Raw genomic sequence first — 17,969 nt, forward strand, 5'->3', positions numbered from 1 at the left:
ACGGGCTCGCATCTTAACTTGTGTACTGTGGTGAGCCAGACCAGAAAGTCATCTCTGTGTATATGTCCACCAAAAATAACACCCGATCGGCAGGTTGAGTTTCTTTCTGTTTATACCGTTTGCTGTGTTAAGAAAGGACTAGTTCTAAATTCCAATTACTAACGCTGAGGTCAATAAAATAAACCTAGATGGAACCCCATAGCTTAAATTTTCAGGCTGTTTTATATATGTGGCCATTTGTAGCGCAAAAATGCTCAAAACAAAGCGCGCAATTTCGTGACTCCAATTTGAACGAAATCCGGCTAGAGAAGTTGGCAAAGTGCCCCGCACAAACGAATTAGGGACGTCCGCAGGAGAAAGGAAAATGTATTTTAGAATCGGCCCAATATATAATATCCGGTGGTTGTCCCCATGATGACCAATTTGCATCTGGACGTCCGGATCTTATTCGGAGATCCGAGAGAGTTTCAATGACCACTGGGAGTATGTCGGCGCTCTTTTCTGTTTCTGGCGCATCGTGAGGGGTCGGCGTTCTCGCGTGCCGAACCTATTCCCCGCACCGAACGCTCACTGATCCGATTAGCTGTGATTAGTAGCAATCATGAAGAGGCTTTGCATTCGGAAGAGGTAGCATTTCCACTCAGAAAACGGAAAGGAGCCGATCGCAGCACGGAACGTGCTCGTGTATCCGCGCCTCGAAGCGCGCGCGGCAGCCAAGCGAACACTGCCGCCGCACAGTGAACCCACTGACGTGACGTCACGTGCAAGCTGTGTGTTCAGTATTCCCTCCTGGCCCTGTGTGCAAGAACACACGTTTTTTGCAGTGCGTACACCGGCGGCTCCTGTTCAAGTGATCCTTCCGCTGGTTGACCGCGTGATGCCGCTTCCGTGGATAGTTAGTTGGAAGTCAAAAGAGGTCGAGGGGCGGGGGGGGGGGGGGGGGGGAGGAGAGGGGGGGGGGGGGGCTGATTGTGCGATTGTGCGCAGGAGTGGTATCCTAGGCCGATACGTGCCCGCGTGATGCTGAATCGAAGTACTGACACATGATCGCCTTCCCATTGCGTCTTTGAATTTGATTTCGCCGTTGCGTTTTCGTTCCGCTGCTCCGTGGGCTTCTGGTCGGTGAGAGATTCGATCTGGAGGATGGAGATGAGCGGGTGGGTGAGAAGGGGTGGGTGGAGGCCCGGCAGGTGCCTTCGGTGTGCCCTCGTGGACGGTGGGTGGATCACCCACAGGAGGAAGCATCTTCTGGGTCTATAGGTAGGTGGGTGGGTGGGGTGGAGGCTTGTAGGTGGGAGGTGAATTTTACCGATGGGCTGGAGCTGGGAGGGTGGAGGCTCCACATGCACACACAGACTACAGGTTTTCAGCGAAGGAGTAAACGCAATAAAAGGATGGTATGAACACACAAGCACTTACCCTGAGAGAATGAACTTCTTTTGATCTTGATTGGGTTGCGAGTGAAGTCCTTATTCCAGGATCCATAGGCAGCCACAGTCGTATCGGCCAGTTCAGCCACCAGTGATTACCCGCAGCCGTGGTGTTGGTAAAGGCTGCTCCCGGGTAGTCGTTGTGGGGTTGGTGGGTAGCTTGGCAGGCCAGTACTACCTGGTAGAGGGTTGGGTACGCACTACAGCGGCGACACTGACGGGTGCTACTGTGGCGTCGTAAACGATGAACGAGTGTGAGGAAGGAGCCGATTCGCAACTGGCGGAATATAGCGCCCTCATGATGGGGAATGAGAGGGTGGGGTGGGGAATAGTTTTGGTCTACGCGATGTCAGAGGATGTGGCTGAAGTATGAGAAAGTGGGATGGCCCAGGAATGCCGCTCCATACTTGTAAGCTCGGGGTATAAGTGTAGTAAGTTCGCGGGCCTGCGCATGAACGCGCTCAGTACCGGGGCTTCTGGCATGAGCGAGTATCGGTGAAACATGCAGTCGACTGTATAGGCATGCCGACAGGCGGCTTGCTAGTCACTTAGGATATGTGCTGTGGCGTGTGCAGTCTGGGACGCTAAACCCCACACACCTACCTTCAATAGATGGACCTAAGAAAATGGGCAGCGCCAAAGCATGCAACCACAGACGAAGAAAGAAGACACAAGCTCTGACTATCAACTGAATTTTATTCAAGGAAGGCACACCTTAAATAAGGCGAGGAGCAGAGGTGAAGAGGGGGAGAACGAATAATCGTGAAAGATAACAGCAAGCTCAAGCTAGCAACAAGACATAAAAAGTCAACCGTCAGCTGCTTCTAAAAATTCGATCTCTGCTGCAAAGAGGGATAATGAAGGAGTGCATTTTCCGCTACAGTAAGCGGCATAATTGAACTGCTCCTGTGAAGCCTCCAGTGCTCTAACCATTCCAGACCTCCCTTTGGTAGTGTCGCCACCCTGTTACAGCCCCCACTTAGGCCTAATTCTCACAGGCTTTTTTCAGTGTGGTTCTCGCAGTGTGTTGCAGCAGATTATGTGTTGCATGAGCATGAAATTGTGGTAGAACATAGTTTCAGCGCTGAGCTCTTGATTGAGCTGATGAGGCAACATTTTTCCTCCGTCATATTGAAAAGCCAAGCCTTAAAGAAGAGAATATGAAAGCAAACACTGCCATTCCAAGCTACCGTCAGGAGTGTTTTCAACTTTCCTCCTCTGGGTTTTAGTCAAATATAGCGTGATGCACTACCGTGAAAACTACTTAGCGACTGCTTTTCATTTTTGAGCGGTTGATTCTAATGTATATTCCTTTATCTACAAGCAAAGAAACCAAACGAGCTCCTACAGCAAAAGCAGACGACAAGCACTCCCTCATTATCACTATTTGCAGCAGAGTTCGACTTTTTAGAAGCAGCTGACATTTGACTTTTTATGTCTTGTTGCTTGCTTGGGCTTGCTGTTATCTTTCCCGATTGTTCGTTCTCCCCCTCTTCACCTCTGTTCCTCGCCTTATTTAAGGTGCGCCTTCCTTGAATAAAATTCAGTTGATAGTCGGTGCTTGTGTCTTCTCCTTTCTTTGTCTGTGGTTGCGTACTTTGGCGCTGCTCCTTTTCTTAGGTTCAGAATGCACCAACTATCCCAAAAAGAAGTTTTATTGAAGTATCTTTGTTCGGTGGGCCCTTCCTTTTGTGTTCGTCCCTCTTCAAGCTGCAATGACCTTTTGCTCATCCACATCGTGGACTCTATATCTGCAGAGCAAAATGCTACGCCTTCTGTATTCGCAAAGGCCTGGTCCCGCAAGAAGTAAGTGCTCTCTTCGGCCCTGTACAACCGTCCTGAGGACACGTTAAAAGACTGTACAGGTTAATGCGACCAGAACTGTGGCGGCAAGTCCGCCTTTTTCAAGTCTGGCTTCGTTTGCTTTGCTATGCTGACCACCCCGTATGGCTCGCTCCCAGGGAGCTAGCGTCACTGAGAAAAACAGCTGCTCACCTCACGGAGTACCACTGGAGATGCGTCTTGAACATGTTGATGTTGCTTAGGGAACAAGGAAGTCACACAAAATAGGAAGAAAAGTGTAACCATCCTGGGAAATGTTTCCTTGCCTGAAAATGTAATGCGCCTCCTGCAGAAAGGCCATAAATTTGGCTTGGAGCGTAGTGTTTAAGCACCTGAGCTGATTGAAGTGAACAGAAAAATGGCCTTGAAAGCAAGAAATGAAGAGGACCAAAACCGTAGTCTTCTGGAAGGTGGGGACTGTCTGCGGAAGTGCTCTGCAAATGATGTAGCCGCGCAGAACAACAAAAGACACCTAAATGATGTGGTATCTCTGTTTAAGAAAAATAAACTTATGCTTGTTCAAGCCGACAAGGAGACGAGGTTTGTTGTTCTGCCGAAGGGAATGTACAATCAAAAAGCGCAATCGGCAATTAATAAGGATTTTGTCCCTGTCAAAAAAAGTTCCGTTAGAGTAAAGACAAAGTTCATGAACTTCTGTAAGGGTTGGAATCTTGGCTCACTTGTCAGGGATATACTGAATAGTAGGGGTAATAGCCTAAATGCTTTCTTCACAGCCAAGACCCATAAACCAGAATTCCCTTTTCGTACAATTGTTAGCGAGGAAGGATCGTGGCAGAGAAATGTTAGCCAGTTTTTGCAAAATCAACTAAAAGTGCTCGCCTTGAATGATCCTTTCCTTACCAAAAAATCTGCTGATGTCACGCATTTTCTCGCCAGCACAGATGATACTGGCTTTGGGTTCTCTGTAGATGTGCAAGACCTGTTTTATTCGGTCCCTCGAAATCAGTTTGTGTTGGCTGGGGAATAATGTATAAGCAAACGGCGACGTGTCTTTCCGGAATTCATCAGTCGTGGCAGTAGATAATTTCGTCTGTTTATTGCAGGTTTACTTGAGATCTACTTTTATCGTCTTTGACATCCTGCCTTTCTTGCAGCGCAATGGAATTTGTATTGGGTCATGCGTGGCTCCAATTTTGTGCGATATTTTTTTAGCAAAAGTAGATCAGCAGTTAGATAGGTATTTTAATGGGTGGGGGTTAGTTTTAAAGGTTTTTAGATATGTTGACGATTTTTTAGAGCTTTTAAAAATGCAGACGACCTTCGCCTTCCCCTCTACAGTGGGCGAAGTTTTAGACGCTTTTAACAAACATGGACTCGGGCTAAAATTTACCAACGAACTACCTGACGCAGCTGTTTCACAGTTTTTAGATTTAAACTAACGTTCTCTGCGAGACATGTTTTCTGGGGCAAATACCCTCGCGCAAAAAAGGATTTGCAGCCTTATGATTTGGCGCACTCGAAGACTGTCAAAAGAGCCATTGCGTTGCGCTGTATGGAATCCTTGCTCAAAAAATTGTGCCCGCATCAGATGCAAAGCAGTTTTCAAAATCAGATTAGCCGGCTTTTGGCGGCGAGTTTCCGCCTTTCGGTCTTGATTACTGTCCTTGAAACCCTAAATCAGAAACTGAAGAATCGAACAAGAAGAATGGATGGTGATCATCGGAGACCCGATAAGCCTGTCGTTTCAAGGTTTCAAGGTTTGTTTATTGCATGTTTATGGTACAAGAATAAAAAACACTGGAATACAGAAGGAGGTCCCAAAGTCAGAGACTGTGGACGGGACCTCCTGTGAGAACAACTGTAAGAATAAGTATCGGGCAGCAGATGCAAAAATTATAAAGATGTTAGCATCAGTAAAGAGCAGAAAGTGAGATACAGGAAATAATGCAAAAACTTATTTGAATGAAAAATGATTACACACCTAAAATCGTACAGAACAACACAAAACAAAAATCATAGAGTGATATAAATTACAAAACTAGTGTGACGATTCGTGCGCGTACACCAGTGGCCGCACAAACCCGGTCAGTGACTTCCGGGAAGCGGCAGACCGCGCCATCCTGGCGGCGTGTCGCCACGGAGGAACAAGGCCACATAGCGCATAGGATGGCCGTCGACGACTCCTACGGTGGGGATTAAGTCTGTCACGAAGATTCCAGGGAAGAGCTGCGCGGAGTGGACCCGGTCAACGACTTTCCCGGGAAGCGGCAGACTGGCTTCGCGTCGCCACGGAGGGGGGCTCGACGCTGTCACGAGGAGGGAGATCTGCGCGGAGGGAACAAAAGGAAGCGGCGAGCGGGCGGCGCCGCGGGGGCGGCGTGAAGCAGCCAGCGGCTACGGCGAAGGGGGAGGCTGAAGAAAGAAAGAAGCAAAAGGCTTAAAAGGGGGAGCCGACGGGAGGAATAGGCAGAGAGGGACGATTCGAGCGGGCGGACGAGACGGAGGAAGGCAGAAGACCGGGGCGGCGCGTAGACCAGGGAGCCCGGGGTCTAGCCTTCGCTCGCGTTCGGCCTCCGACAGCGCGCTTCAGCACCTGGCAGCTCCTCCAACGCCTGGCCGAGAACGAGCGCCGCACAGCCGCGAAGAATTCCCAGTCCGGCCGCAGCAGACATCCAGCCATTCGTCGAGCCCGTGCCACAAGCTGACTGAGCCCCGACGTGGACGAGCCCTACTGCATTTCCCGTAAGCGGCATCAAGCCAGATCAATTAATTAAATCATATTCTAAAATCATTCTTGGAGTCTGTGCATCAATCTCCTCATGCCCAGTGTGGACCCAGGGCCATTTTAAGAAACCGGTCCATCACACTAGTACCATTTACCATGAGAAATACTATTAGAGGGATTGTGAAAACTGACGAAGAGCGGATTTAAAGGCACAGATATTTGATGATTGCTTAATGGTAACAGGTAATGAGTTCCATAAAGTGGTAGCGGAGAAACGAACTGTTTGTTTACCATAATTAGTGTTATGTTTAGGGAGTAAGAAGTTATTGTGATCAGCAAAACGTGTGTCGTTGCGACGCGGAATTTGTTCACCGGTAGTTAGCGAAAAAGGAAGTAGCTCTTTATGGCTCGTGTTGCCATACTTGCACAAGACATCGCACGACATCAAGAAAGTGGCCAAGAGGCATGGTGCGTCCGTTACATTTTCGGCACCCAACATTCTGGGAGAGTTATGCCAACGCATTTGCGGCTCCCCCCCCCCCCCCCCCGAAAAAAAAAAAAAAAAGAGGATGCCAGATACGACATGACACTCCGTTTGTGAAGTGCTCAACAGGCGTGATTTATGCCATTCCCATGACATGTGGAAAGGTTTACGTAGGCGAAACCAGCCGCTGCATCAACGAATGATTGAGGGAACATGCCCGAAATTTAAGTCAATTAAAAGATAAGTACGCACATTTGGTTGCGCACGTAAGTGCAGAGGATGCGTGGCTCGTTTGGGTGAGACTAGGATTCTAGGTAAGAGTGCCGACAAGACTGCGCATGTTAGCCTGGAAGCGTGCTATATTAAAAGATGTGGCGACACTTGCATCAGCACTCCCTCATTATTACTCTTTGTAGCAGATGTCGACTTTTTAGACGCAGCTAACGTTTGACTTTTTATGTCTTGTTGCTTGCTTCGGCTTGCTGTTATCTTTCACGAGTGTTCGTTCTCCTCCTCTTCACCTCTGTTCCTCGCCTTATTTAAGGTGTGCCTTCCTTGAATAATAATCATTTGATAGTCAGCGCTTCTCTCTTCTCCTTTCTTCGTCTGGGGTTGCATGCTTTGGCGCTGCTCCTTTTCTTAGGTTCAAAATTCGCCAACTAGCCCCAAAAGAAGTTTTATTTTCAATAGATGGAATGCTTGGCTTGCGGAATAGTGAGGAGGAGGGCTGGCAGTTTCATGAACGCAAGATTGAAAAGTAGAGGGTATAGAACTGAACTCGGTGTACCCAGATTTGCAACACAGACCAGTGGGGCCGTGAGGTGACCGAGGGTGAAGGTCGCTTACCTGTCACGAAGTCCCGGACATGGTTGTAAACCGTAGCACTGCATCCCGTAGAGCTGAGGTTCGCGAGAATCAGGTCCTGTCACACGCTACTAAGTCATTTTTGAAACAAACGCAAGTAGAGCGCGGTGCTGAATGAGATGGGTCTTCCTTTCTTTTCTTTTTGTAGGAAGCAGTTTTGCGCCAATATGTGAGAGCGATATAACCTAACCAGGTCCGTCGCAATTGATCTAGGTGTAGCGGTTTGCCTGGCTTTGGTATGATGGCGATCTGCGTGGTTTTCCACTCTGCCGGCAGAGACCCCGAGTCCCACTTCTCGCCGTAAGAGCCTACGAGACACATTAGGTTGCAGTCGGAGACATTTCAAAGTAGAGAGTGTAGTGGACGGGATCCGGATCTAGTGACGCATTTCTGAGAAAGAATGCAAAGGCCACATTGACCTCAAAAATCGTGATTGGACCCGACAGATGAGATCATGTGTGATCCACTTAGGCAGACGTGACCGGCGGAAACATTTGTAGCGCAGGGGTCGCGCACGAAGCGACTCTCCATCATGGTCGTATCCAACGTTAACTGATTAGTTGTAGAAGGTGCCGAAGGAGGGACCATTTGCATGCAGGGCTGAATGGACCATTTAATTAATCGGTCAGATAGATATTAGTGAGACGCTGGACATAGCGTTCAGCCCCTGCAGAGGCAGCACTGCGTGCTAGACGTTTGCGATTGTGCTTCTGGCGTCGCCGTCGACTGAACAGACCGCACCGGGCGTCCCCAGAAGCGAACGAAGTACGTGCGTCTGCGTGCATTAATCTGGTATATCTTTAAGTGAACGCAGATTGTCTGAACAACCGCTGAAGGTACATCTATAGCAGGCAGTTTACCGAGGCGCAAAGATGATAGGATACAAGAGTGACATCATTTTGGTTTTGCTCACTGGACAAAAGGTGTGCCTTTCTTGCGCTACATGTAAACTGGTCCATACCAATTAGGTCTGCAAGACGGCTACCCAGTCCTTTTTAAAGCCTCTTTATAAAGGCTGTACATAGAAAGCATATCGATCAATGTCCGGCTGAGGCGTTCAGTAAAGACTGTGGCTTTGGCATGATAGGGTGTGATCAGTTTGTGTTGGTTCGAACACGAGCGGGGGATATCATTGGCGACGTTTGACAAAAAGTAGCGGCCCCAATCGGTATTTGTCGTGCAGAACCATGATGGATATCATCTTGCAGAAGAAAATCTGCAGCATCGGTCGTGGTTAACCGGCTCGTTATAATAGCATTCTTGGTCGCATGATCAATGACAATGACATTGCACTTATCTGCTGAGTGGGATGTTGGGGAAGGTGCCAGCAGGTCGAGACCAGCGCGATATAAAGGTCCCTGGGAATGCTGACGGCTATTAGCAGGCTGCGCAGGTTGCTTTTTCGTGCGTTCACACAGGTCGCTGGAGGCAACGTAGGCAGCCGCATACAATGCGGCATAAACCGGGCTGAAAGAAACGGCTGCGCACCCGGTGCGCGACGCGCCAAGATGGCCAGCGGTGAGCATCTTCATAGATTTTCTTGAAGAAGCCCGACAGAGTCGCTGGGGCACCACAAGCTGCACCTCAGGCACATCGGAGTGGACATTACGACGATGAAGAGTGTTCTCGCGCAGTATGCAGGCATTCTGATTTTCAGAGCCGAGGCTATCAATCAGCGGTCGTAATGAGGGGTCGCGGCGCTATTCGTGGGCGATGATCAGAACGTCTAAGGTGTGTTCGAGGTGTGTAGGTAAAGTAGGCGAGAAAACCACATCACGTCTCCTAGGCAGCATAGACAACTCGACCGCTTGAAACCCCGAAGGCGACAGTCCATCATCTGCCTGAAATTTGCAGGAGCATTACAAAGGCCGAATGGTATCACTTAAAGTGTAGTGACCATCAGGTGTAACGAATGCAGTCTTTTCACGCCCCATATGATGTACTATCGGGCCGGAATGAAACGCGAACACGGGAACGCGTGGCCTGTGGCTAATTTTGGTACAGCGCGCGCCGTCTAGCAGCGTCCGCGATAAGCTGCTGACGTGTGCCACGGCCGGTCTAGAGGGGGGCGCGCTCGCTCTGCGCGCTCCCCCCTCGAGTCCGGCCGTGCGTGTGCACTGGGTTGGTGGCTTCTTCCCCAGCCGCCCTGTGTGCAGCTATTGTGCCTAGAAGTGCAGCCTTCGCTCGACTTGCCGCGGTTTGGCAATCCCCGTCTAGCTCCAGCATGGCGCTAGCCGTGTTGCCTCGATACTGACACTCGCCAGTCCACGATCTGGGCGAGCGGGATGACGTTGCGGTTTTCTCTTTCTTTGATGACTGCGTTATCTCTCAGCGCGATCTCTCGGCCATTAGCCTGCCGGATGACCTGTCATGAACGTGCTAGTGACGGCCGCTTCGGCGTGATGGCTATGTTTAATTTTTGCATCACATACATTTCAGTAAAACTTCATTTGTGCAATATTTGTGCAATTCACTTGCTTGTGCAATTTCAGTTGTGCTGTGAATAAAAGAGTGAATTAATTAATTAAGAGTCAATAAAAACTAAATCAAATAGGGAAACTTTTTTTACGGCACCTCAGTGGCTTTGGCAAGTGGCTATTAATTCCAATGTCGCGGGCTCGATCCAGGTGGTGACGGTCGTATATCAATTAAGACGAGATACAAAACCGCCCGTACGCTGTGCGATGTAAGCGCACTTTAAAGAAACCTAAGTGGTCTAAATTAAAATTAGCCCTCTACAACGGCATCCGTCATAGCCTCTGCGACATTTCAGAACGTTTAACTAAAATTGTCGCATTTTTTTTACGCATACACACAAGAAAGATTGACCTGAGCCTTCGACATCCTGCCGAAGCAGATATCGCTTGCACGATCATAACCGACCTCATTGGGCAGTCAAGCTTCATCATTGCACTGAGAAGTAACGCGGTAGTTAGGAGGAGCAAAAACCACATCGTCATCCTGCTAGCCGGGACCGCAGTCATGACGTCGGATTCAAAGCGATGTGGCTGGGGCCATGCCGGTGCTAGACGGGGATTGCCAAACTCGGCAAGTCGAGCAAAGGCTGCATAGGGAAGAAGCCACCAACCCAGTGCACACGTCAGCAGCTTATCGCGGACGCTGCTAGACGGCGCGCGCTGTACCAAAATTAGCCACAGGCCACGCGTTCCCGTGTTCGCGTTTCATTCCGGCCCGATAGTACAGCGATCTACCGATATCAGGAGCGATGATCGGGAGCTGAAATCACGCCTATCGTGAACATAATAAATGATTTATTCCTGCAGGAAGATGGAGAAGAATAACTTGCGTTTGACTTCTTTATATTTTTTTAGGAAATGTATAATTAGAAAAAAAAATTTGTACAGCTAAGCTTACCGGCTTAGCGTATTAGACAGGGAAAGCTGGCGTCAATTAGCGAAGTTGATTTCCTTCAGGTAAGGTCGGTCTGGCGTATGCAAGCCACGAGGACGGTAGCGCATGCACAAGCATATTTACAGACATTTTGTGCACGTGACGAGCGAACCTGACACATAAATAGCTACTTGGCTTTGCTTTCCTATTTCGCACACGTTTAGCTACTTGGCTTCGCCTCTCTGTTTCGAACGCGTTTTGCCTCTGGGCTTCGCTGCTTTATGAGCCAGCACCACCGCTAGCGGTGCGATCTTGCATGTTCAGCTCGGATATCAACACGCTTTTGACTTTCCCGTCGGAATGGAGAATATCCACTTCCTCCGGCATGGCGCACATAGTATATGAGCATCCTACGGCACAGTTTTCGCGAACATCCGTCGGGGTCTCTTCTTCTTCGCACCTCGTCAACGCGGCATTGAACTCCAAAGCTGACTCCTTGCGACGTTCGCCAGCGTCATGCAGGTGTTCCTACATGATACGCTCCACCACCGTGCCTAACGAACTTCTTGACCGCCGCGCTAGCCTCTTCATCTCCCCTGCCTCCGCGATGAACAAGCCGCCGGAGCCTCGGCACCGCTTTCTTTCTTCTTTCATTCCAACCTTCCTGCCTACCCGTTACTCGAAACGCGTTACGGCTGCCGTTGCACTCCCTAAATGGCTCGTACTGAATGGCTTCTATAAAGCTATCACAGCTTTCGCTCTAAAACACGGACGCCGACCAACTGAATTCAAAGGAGGAGGAAGAGAGGAAAGGCAGGGAGGTTAACCGGAAGGATAATCGGTTTGCTACCCTACACGGGGGGAAAGGGGTGAGGAGATAAAAAAATGAAAGAGAAAAGAGAGTAGCAGGAAATTGAAGTCACTATGAAAAGTCAGCGTTCGTTAAAGTCACAGCCTATCATGCAGGCCAGAAGTTCGCAAGAAGCGGAGCAGTGCCTTGGAGGCCCTTAATTCACCGCCGATGATCGCCGCGGCCAGTGGCCGAGAATCTTCATTTCCGTCAATGGGCGTGGATCTAGACGCTCCAGCGCACGGCTGAGAGACTGCCTTTCGACGCTGTAGGCAGGGCAGTCACAAAGAATGTGGGACATAGTCATACCCGCAGATGGCACAGGCAGAGCTCAGCCATACCGATCAACAAAGAGTAATGGTTGGTGAAAGCTACACCAAGCCACAGGCGACACAACTGAGTTCAAAACGATGGAATATCGATACCAGCTGGGCACTCTCACTGTAAGAGCTAAGGCGTGGGTGTCATATCGGATTCTGATTGCATCGAATGAAATATCGGCTCCTAGTGCTGGGGCCATGTTAACAACTTTAGCAATGTTGTCTACTGGGAGCTGAAATTCCATTTGTTAGCTCAGATGCTCGGCGTCCATGTTTTTCTAATGTATATGTCCCCCCGACAAGATGGGATTCAGAGTGTCGGCTTCAAAACGATAAATAAACGATAAAAAAAACATACCGACGTAGGTGTACTAAACGTGGAGGGCAACAGCACAGACGGCTGCACTGAAAGGGTTAGGGTTGTGGTTTTTCGCCCGTCATCGTTGCTGTTGGGCGTGGGACCATGCCAGAAAGTGGTCTGCGAGGTGTGGAAGGGCGGAAACGTTGCCCTTCATGATTTTGTTTGTCCCGCACGGTCGCACCAAAGCGCTATCGTGTAACTCTGAGCTCAAACACAGTTATGCGTGTTTGCAAGAGTGTTTTTTGGAGCACAAATAGTCTGAGTCTCCAGGTTAGCGGGACCTCTTCAGTATTAGGGAATCGAGGCAAGGACTGCATTCGCAGGGAAGTGTGGGTACCAAGTTTTGCTGTGAGGTCTCGTGCACTTCTCAAAGATGGTTGGACCTTTTCAAAACGGGGTCGAAAGGTGCCGCAACTTTGGACGAGGCAACTGCGAACACCTGCTCGCAGGACAGGAAAAAGTTTCAGTGTTAAACTCCCCTATGCACGCTCTCTCCTCACCTCAAAACATAGGTTTCCGTAAAAAGGTCTCAGCGGAGGAAGAAGGCCGCTGGAAACAGCTAGGGCTGGAAAAGGAGAGAGGGAATCGCAGAAAGGAGAGCGCTTTTGTAGTGAATATGGGTAGACGTATGTGAGAGCAGTGGGAGGAGCAGATGACCAACTCATCCGAGCCCCTTTGGCCGGCGGCTGAACCTGTCGTGTCGTGCGGTGTCTATATAGAGCTTGGTCGCGAAGTCTCACTTAACGAAGCCTGGAACCAGATCCGGGAGTAGGCGCGACGATCGACCGCTGCGGCTGCAGTTCTGACTGATCCGGCCAGCGGAGCTGCAGCGGGCCAGAGAAAATTACCTTGAAGTGTGTGTCGGCGTTGTGGAACACGCCGAAGAGTCCGCATCGCGCATGCAAAAGCGCCACTCGTAAGCAGCTTCAACGGCTTTCTTCATGGAGGCGGCGAACCGGACTGCAGGTGCGCCCCTTGAGACGTGTGTCAATCGCGAAGTCTTGCGCAGACGTGCGCAGTCTTCACAAAAATGAATATCAAAGCACAAAACGGGCAACATGCCATTCTTGCATAGGAGCACGAAAAAAAAAAATAATTGCGATTACAGTCGTCCTAACTTTGCTTTATTACCTTAAACGCCCCAGTATTGTGGGTATTACATAAGGGGCGGGTAACGTAAGACAAAATAAGTAGAGAAGTAAAACTCGTTAAGTACACATACCAGGTGTTTCAGGGAAGCCCGCCACTGATTTCTAACAGTAGGGTTTCTTAGGTAAAGAAAATGTTGTGCGTTATTGTAATTCCAGCGTTGGAAGACGTCAAAAAACAGGCGAATCATGTAGTTTACCGTGTAAAGTGACCAACTAAATTCGAATAGTTAACTTCTTAACTAGGGCCGGTAGGCTCCTGGTTTCAATTAGAGATTTGTAGCTGTCCGTGAGTAATAGCCATATCAGTTTTTCGAATTTCGAAAACGCGATCATCCTCGCCATTGTGGCTCAACTAATTTGGACCATTTCTCGCCCCATTCGATAACCGCGCTCCTGCGGAGAGCGCAAAGCGACGTCAAGCAACTCGCGTCCCTCCGTGGAATCTGCCCCGCCCGTGCTGCGGTGCCCCCCGTTCTTCGCCACTTCACTGCTCTGTAGGCAAGAGAAAACCTGTTCACAAGATACAGCTCAGGAGGTTCTGTAAGTGCAGTCTGCGTCACTCATGTGTAGCGCTCGAGCAGTCTGCACCACGCAGTAAAAAGTGAAATTAGAAAGCAGTCCATGCTTTGCGGGCACATTGCTTGTGTCCACCTTGCTTGCACGTTCATGTGGGTCTACTTCCGCGAATGCTAGACGTTACTAAGAGGTGTCAACTTTTATGCAGTGCAGGGCACCGCTCGGGAGCTCTACACATGGGTTGTACATACTTCTCTTTTGTCTAATCACCTCTATCTCAAGGTAGTTAAGCCGCAAAACACAGAAGGCAAATGCTCTCAACTTGAGCTAATGGTACGGTGGCTAAAACAACAGCTGCGGCAAGTGTGCTGGACAGCTGCCGCCATCTGTCGCATGCGCCTGTCACTAACATGAACTGCGCATTCGCAGTAGGGGCTGGCGGTTTTCTTTTCAACCAGTGGAGCTGGAGGAGAAGAGCCGCGCATGCGCAGAGCGGCTGTGTGAAAAAGGATTGACTTCACGGCTTTCTGTGTCTATGCAGGCTGTTCGAATTCTGCTTCTATTACAGACTTTCACGGTGGGTGGCTTCTTGAATTTACGGTGGGCCATTGCACTGTGCACAAATGTGAGGCATGACAATGACATCATACGCATCTATGTTTTTAGTTATCTTTTTTTTCTGCCTGCGCTGTCACCACTTGCTGTGGCCTGATTAACTTGCTTCCGACTCCTGGTTAGCCATTCTCCGAGAACTGTGTTTTGGTTCACCTAATATTTTTCATTTCTGCAGGCTGCTGAACAGAGCTGGATTTGACTTCCTCGTGTTACCTCTCCTAGTTGGCATCTTCCTTGCAAGAAAAGTGAATTTGGGAACACCTACCGAGCAGTTACTTGCCATCTGCATCAAAGCAACTTGCTGATCAAAACATCCGTATTATGAACAAGGCCCCCACAGTAGAGCCGAAACGCCGCTCGACACTTTCCCGCCATCCAGATACTTACCATTTCAGTGTCAACCAAACCAGTGAACCTACCTTATCAGTGGCTAGTAACATTAATTTCCTGGTCAGTTTCTTTTTTGTGTGTGTGTGCATTTGATTCAATAAAGAACAACGTAACGATTGAGAAGCACGCTTTCTTTTCACACTTAGCATATTCATTTCCAGCTTCTGACTGCAGCCGTTCACCCCTCGTAATCTTGGCTCATAGTTCCCGTCATTGCAGATCAGCTTTGAGTTCAGTTTGAAGCGGCTTCTTTCGGAAAAAATGAACTAACATTTTTAAAGCTTACAGGATTTAAAGCTAACACTAACATTAGTCTTCAAATGTGTACGGTTTCTGAATAAAGAGCCGTTTAAAAAAATCATGGAAATGTCTACGTAAGAAGTTTCCAAGTCATCTACAAGCATACTGTTAACAAAGCTGCAGGGCTGGGCTTGTAAACGTCTAAGTCAAAAACTGTTTAGGTGAAACTTCTTTTAGACGTCAATGTTTTTTGAGACATTTTTTTAGATGCCTACTTGCTCTTTCCGTATTTCGTAGGTCATGTCGTGCAGCGCGTTTGCGGTCGGACTTTCGACAGCATTTGTCCTGAGTTCGATGCGACTCACGTATAGATCTGGCCTCTCGCATAAGTGCGGCGTTGAGAGCACCTCGCCTCGGCTGCATCCGTGGACCTCCCGCAACGCGACTGATGATATGCCCTGTTGCCGCTCGCAGCTTTATCATAAATACTGCGGTTGCTGCTACGCAGGCACGCAGGATGCCTGCGCAATGCAGTCATTTCAGGGCGTAATTTTGAGGGGTGTTTCCATGGAGTTCTTTCCTCTCTCCATGTGCACTTCAGTGCTTTTGGCGCCATCTTGTTGCGGTCGACCGCGCCCCTCACCTGGTAACGCGAGGCGCGCGGCACCGGTTATGTGCACAAGGTGGTCACGTGATCACGGAAGGCTTTGGTGACGCGCACGACAAACATTACTGCGCGTTTGCTGGGGACCTTCGGTTGAACAGCTAGAGCTGTAAAATAAAAAAAGAAGAAAATCAAGCGTGAGAAAGTCATATATGAAGTGAGGAGTTAAGTACGCTTCAGCTCTTCGAACAAAAGGTCCATTCAGCGGCCTAGGGTCCTCTTTGCATATCACCTCGAAGACAACGGATATTGTTTTTTTCTTTCAACACCATATAACGCTTAACCTATATATACCCTTTAGAGTACAATGCGATAGCATCAGAGCACGTGTACTGGAAGCGCGATTGTGGTGTCCACTGACCCAGGGGTCCAGTTATGCGCGTGTTCAACTTTTTCATCGTTAATGCCAATATACGCCGGTGGCGTATGTTCCAGTGTCGCTTTTCTACAGCAATGTTGTCAACGCCAACGCGTACTGCTTTATAGTGCCGTGTTTTTTGCCACAATGCTGTCTACGCCAGCGCATGCAGCACACATCTTTCAGGCACTACCGCCACATAGCTCAAAACGCGAATATTAGTTTGATAGTAGTATTAGTTCGTGAAGAAGACGATGTGCAATGCACAGCGAGGGAGTGTGTTGCAGTATAACACGAAGCGCGATCGGCTGCGGCGATAGCCTGGTGCTCTTGTGCAGTGGCCAGCGAAGCTGATCTGTTTGCGCCACCGCAGGTTCGAATCCCAGTCGCGGCAATATTTATTTATTTACGGTTTTCCCAAGGCCACCCTCAAGGTCAAGCATCGCTCAAAACCGGTGAGCCGGTTTGACCTCGTGAAGTAATGCTTTTGCACTAAGAACGAAGAGGATCTACGCGCCCATAACAATGACGCGCGATCTCATACAGGAAGACATGGTGAACTCCCGTCGCTGGCAGCTCATACATAGAAGTATGAACAAGTTTGTTTAGCTAACTTCTTGGGCAAGGTTTTACCAATTAAAGCTGCGGCCAATTAAAACCAATATTTAGCTGCGGCCCAAAACTTCTGCACTCCTTCTATGAGCACACTAAGACTTACAGGTTTTATCCCATACAACAGGGGCATAGTGTAGCTGCGGCAAGCAGCCATATGCAGCTTGAATTAAAGACACTGCTACCTAGTTGATTACATTCCTTATAAACTCTGCCCCTGATCCCAAGGGTACGCGAACCATGGAAAGCGACATGTTGCACACGCTTAATGGAACTCAATGTGCGGCGGAATGCGCACCGAGGTCTCTTATGCCTTAGGTTTGGTTTGGTTTATTAGGGTTTAACGTCCCAAAGCGACTAAGGCTATGAGGGACGCCGCAGTGAAGGTCTCCGGAAATTTCGACCACCTGGGGTTCTTTAACGTGCACTGACATCGCACAGTACACGGGCCTCTAGAATTTCGCCTCCATCGAAATTCCACCGCCGCAGCCGGGATCGAACCCGCGTCTTTCGGGTCAGCAACCGAGCGCCATAACCACTGAGCCACCGCGGCGGCCTTATGCCTTAGGCCTCTCTTTACCCTGCAATGTATAAGCTCCGCTTTCTGATCACGTTGTAAGGGAAGAATATGCGTTGCATTTTACGTGTAGAAAGCTTTAATTTACCTTTTCAATGTTAAAGATTAAGCGCTTTTTTTTCTGCACCAGGAAGAGAAGGAGGAAAGTAAAGGAAGCGTTCACAGTCGGCGATTCTGACCCTTGATCTGGTTTGGACATTTCAAATAAACAAGCGCAGTGCATAGATCGGGGCCGTTATTATTGATTGCTTCTGCAAAATATTTAAGCCATGTGCGCCCGAAAGGCGATAAAAATTCAAATCAAAACCCGTTGGCGTTGTCTCTCGTCAAAGCCAATCTCCTCGCCATCTTCACTTAGTCCAACGCGCGCCCGTGTAGGGAGAGGCTTTAAGTATTTCGCAGGGCTATCCTAATTGACGAGTCGGTGGTGGACATGGCACGGAATTACATATTTCCTAAGATGTCTCATCGTCTGCTCTTTGCTTCTTTTACTCGCTCTCGCGCGCACACACACGCACGGACGCACACCAGGACAAGGAACAGAAAAAAAAATGCTTTGTGCCATTGTTCATCCATGTTTCTTTTTTTTTATTCGTGCTGCGTGGTCTGTGTGCCGTGTGATTCGATTATAGTTTATGGTTTATAATAGTAGTGAAAA

General features: G+C 49.0%; 1 protein-coding gene and 1 long non-coding RNA gene across 3 annotated transcripts in view; one reads left to right on the forward strand and one right to left on the reverse strand.

Annotated features, from left to right (window-relative positions):
• The window catches only part of LOC149350144 (uncharacterized), a 33,646-nt gene extending 18,663 nt beyond the window's left edge, over window positions 1–14,983 (forward strand). For both annotated transcript variants that reach the window (XR_016290249.1, XR_016290247.1), the window contains one exon: window positions 14,646–14,983. This is a non-coding gene — a long non-coding RNA (uncharacterized LOC149350144). The remainder of the gene's footprint in view (window positions 1–14,645) is intronic.
• The window catches only part of LOC149350138 (deoxynucleotidyltransferase terminal-interacting protein 1), a 280,102-nt gene that overhangs the window by 182,813 nt on the left and 79,320 nt on the right, over window positions 1–17,969 (reverse strand). The gene's annotated exons all lie outside the window — the stretch shown is intronic.

Source organism: Amblyomma mixtum, chromosome 3 (genome assembly GCF_055824585.1).
Source record: "Amblyomma mixtum isolate Tamu chromosome 3, ASM5582458v1, whole genome shotgun sequence".
Lineage (NCBI taxonomy): Eukaryota > Metazoa > Arthropoda > Arachnida > Ixodida > Ixodidae > Amblyomma > Amblyomma mixtum.